The sequence below is a fragment of the Staurois parvus genome, unplaced genomic scaffold, assembly GCF_062004578.1.
Source record: "Staurois parvus isolate SC_StPar_1 unplaced genomic scaffold, SC_StPar_1.0 ptg000549l, whole genome shotgun sequence".
Classification (NCBI taxonomy): Eukaryota; Metazoa; Chordata; class Amphibia; order Anura; family Ranidae; genus Staurois; species Staurois parvus.
In genome coordinates, this window is record NW_028318345.1 from 1,541,001 (window position 1) to 1,544,555 (window position 3,555).

Sequence of the window (3,555 nt, forward strand, 5' to 3'; positions counted from 1 at the left end):
CCCACTCTTTTGTCCACTATGTTTATAGTGTTTCCATACAGCTCCAAAAAGGATACACTAGTGACCTAGCTGCCAGGATGGGGCCTCCAGTGCGCAGTGATGAGACTCTGGCATCAAACACACCCCAAACTCTGTGAGCAAGGATTACATTCTTTGGAGGGTACCAATAAAAGCAATAAAAATTTATTTTTTAAAGCTGTCAGTAATTAAAGTTTTTATTTTATGTCAGTGTCTATTTAATTGTGTCTATGCAATGAATTGCTGTCTGGTGCTTACCTCCAGCACTTAGCAAACAACCCACTCTCCTGGTAGCCCCTGTACTCACTGCCTATGATTTCTTTCTTTGGACAGGCGCACTCACTGTGCATGTTCAATGTATTTCCATTTAATATTTTTTTGTTGTGTCTCATTAAAGTTTTTTTTTTTTAATTTTAATTTTAATGGTTGTCGTTTTAATTCTTTTACAGCTAAAGATCGACAAATCTTTAAATAACTATTTTGGCAGTAGCTCAGCAGATTCACTTCAGCAAGCCTGATTGCATGGTTCAGATTTAAAAACCCTTTTTATTACTTTGCCTTTTTAATTATTTATATATTTTTTTATTTTTTCTACTGCAAATAGTATCAATACTATCTAGCAGAGTTTCAGAAATTCTAAATGTGAAATAAACACTTTGTTGTATCAATATAATCAATATTTAATCAAATTTGTCTATTTAATTTAGGTTGCAAAGGGCCAATGTCTAATTCTAATTTAATATGGAGTGTAGATAATTATACAGTTTTAATACTTAACTACATTAATTCTCAAAGCTATAGAAGTTATTTTAAATGTGTTATTTCATTTAATTACAATTGTCATACTAAAATGCTCAGTTTGTAAAAATAAATATTGCTTAGGTGTGAATCCATATTTTTGCACATTAAATTAGCATTTAAAGAGTGTACAACAAAAAAAAAATGAATATATTTCCCCTGACCAGTCTTAGAAACCATAGATGTGGATGCATTACATTTGATTTTTCATTTTCCCTTCATTATCACCTGGTAATCCTTTGAATAAAACACTTATTTTCCTAGGGTGGCTGTGCTCACCACTGCATTGCGTTTATGAAGAAGCCATGGTAGTCACCCAGGCTGGACTTCAAACATATCTTCCTCTCTTTATCTCTATTACATGGGGGGAAATGGGATTAGTAGTTTACATAAGGAAAATAACATTGTTTTGCTTTGTAGATCAACTCATAGGAGGTAACAAGGACACAACATCCCAAGCAAGATCGACAGGTATTTTCTGTACTTGCTGAAAATGTTCTTAGACAAAAATGAAAACTAAGGCAACCACCACATCTAAGGAGTGGTAAGTTGAAATATATTACTTTTTTGTTCTTGAGTTTAGTTATCCTTTAAAGAACGATCATTCATTTTTTTTGTTCTGGCCCCCCCCCCCCCCATGGGAGTAAGTACATGTAGTACTTTTTCATATGTTGCTAGGTACTTCCTAAACTTAGCTATGAGATTCAACTGGGCACCCCCCTGATACCCTGCGGTCATTCAATGATATAGCTAGGAAGGAGATGGCCACTTCAAAATGACCACTTTTCTTGGTTTTGAGCACTTTCCCGAGACAAATGGCAGCAAGAGGAATGCAGAGGAATGAAAGGTTGACATGACCCTCTCCCTTTGCATTCCTCTTGCCCCCACTTCTCTTGGGAAAAAGCCCAAAGCTGAGACAAGAAGCCATTATGAAGTGGCCATCTCCTTCGTAGCTATGTTGTTGGGTGGCCGTAAGGTAACAGGGTGAAGCCCAGTATTACCTCATAGCTAGGCTTCATAAATACCAAGCAACATGGGACGACTACTACATGTACTTTATCCTATGGAGGACAGAACAGTGAAAAGAATTGAATGACTGAAAATCTCTATTTCTCCTGACCCTCTATTTTGTTGTCATCAACTCAGATGTCTCTCTTCAATAGTCACCTCACTGAAACTCAAAATGATGGCCAAATAAAATGTGAGCAATATTTTAGAAACAAAAATTTGGGGAAAAATGAAATTTTCTAACTTTTACATATGTCTGTGAATTGGCCTGCTCTGCTTTTGCCCATCTCTCCCTACAGATTAGCCTTCTAGTGCCACTATAGCACTAAAAATAAATGTGAATCCTCAATAAACAAAAAAACAGATCTGCATTTACTGTGACTCCTGAGGTGTTTAACATGTTCTTATTGTTCTATATAAAAATATTTTTGGATTCAGGCGAAGTTTATGCGTTTTATCTGGGCCGATAAGCACCCCAGAGTATCCAGAAATACGCTCTTTGCTCATAGACTCCAGGGTGGTCTTGGGGTGCCTAATGTAACTAAGTATTATCAGGCAAGCCAGATTGCCCTGCTGTCTATGTTGCACGCCTCTTCTGACGTTCCCCTCTGGGTCCTGTTGGAACTACCTAATTGTGCCCCTATCGCATCGTCGACGCTTCTATGGCTTCCCCCTGCGCTGCGCCCTATGGCACTGAGTCCGATGTTGCTCCATGGCTTACAAGTCTGGGACTCGGTACGTTACTCCAGTGGCCTGATGTCACCTTTTCTGCCTTTGCTCCCAATTATTACCAACCCTCTTTTCCCACCGGGTTTAGATCACCCAATGGCGTTTTCTTGGTGGGTGACTAATGGTTTTTCGCAGGTGTGACACTTTTTGATTTTTCAGTCCTTCCCCACCTGGAATTCTTTTTGGGAATCCCGGGATGTCCCCCCGGCGGAATTCTTTCGATACCTTCAATTTCGGCACTGGCTGCTTTCGCTGCGGGGCACTTCTGCTTTCCCATACCAGAAATCTGCCTCTGAACAGCTTTGCCAGCAGCATCCCCGGGCTTTATATCCCTTCTTTATGCAGCTCTGAACAGACGCTCGTCGCATACTTCTCTTTCATATGTTGTTCAGTGGGAGCGCGACCTGGGAGTGGCTGTGGATCTGGAGGACTGGAATAAGGCCTAGTTGCTCATAGCTAAATGCTCATTTAATACGACCACGCTGGAGGCAGCCTATAAGGTATTGTTTCGTTGGTATTGGGTTCCGGCTTGGTTGGTCCAGGCTAACCCTGCCTGTAGTGATCAATGTTTTCGGGGTTGTGGCCATCGTGGAGATGTATTGCATATCTGGTGGTCATGCCCGAGACTGTTTCGTTTTTGGTCTCGTGTGTTTGGCCTCCTTTTCACCTTGTTCCATTTCTCCATATGCTGGGATGCTCGGTAAGCCTTGCTTCATTGCCCCATACCGGGCCTCTTGGCTCACCAGCAGAAGTTGGCTTCCTATTTGTTTTTATCGGCCACTAGAACAATTGCTCAGGCCTGGCAGAGTCCATTTGTCCCTCTTCAGTGGGTGCGGGATCGTATGACCACTATGATGCTCAACGAACAGATGTCGAGTATCTGCAATGACTCCCAACGTAAATTTTTGAAAATATGGGAGCTGTGGTTGCAATATGCCTTTCCCATGCTCCCCCCGGCTAGTCTGGGGATGTAATGGCGTTCGGTATTGGCACTCTTGGACC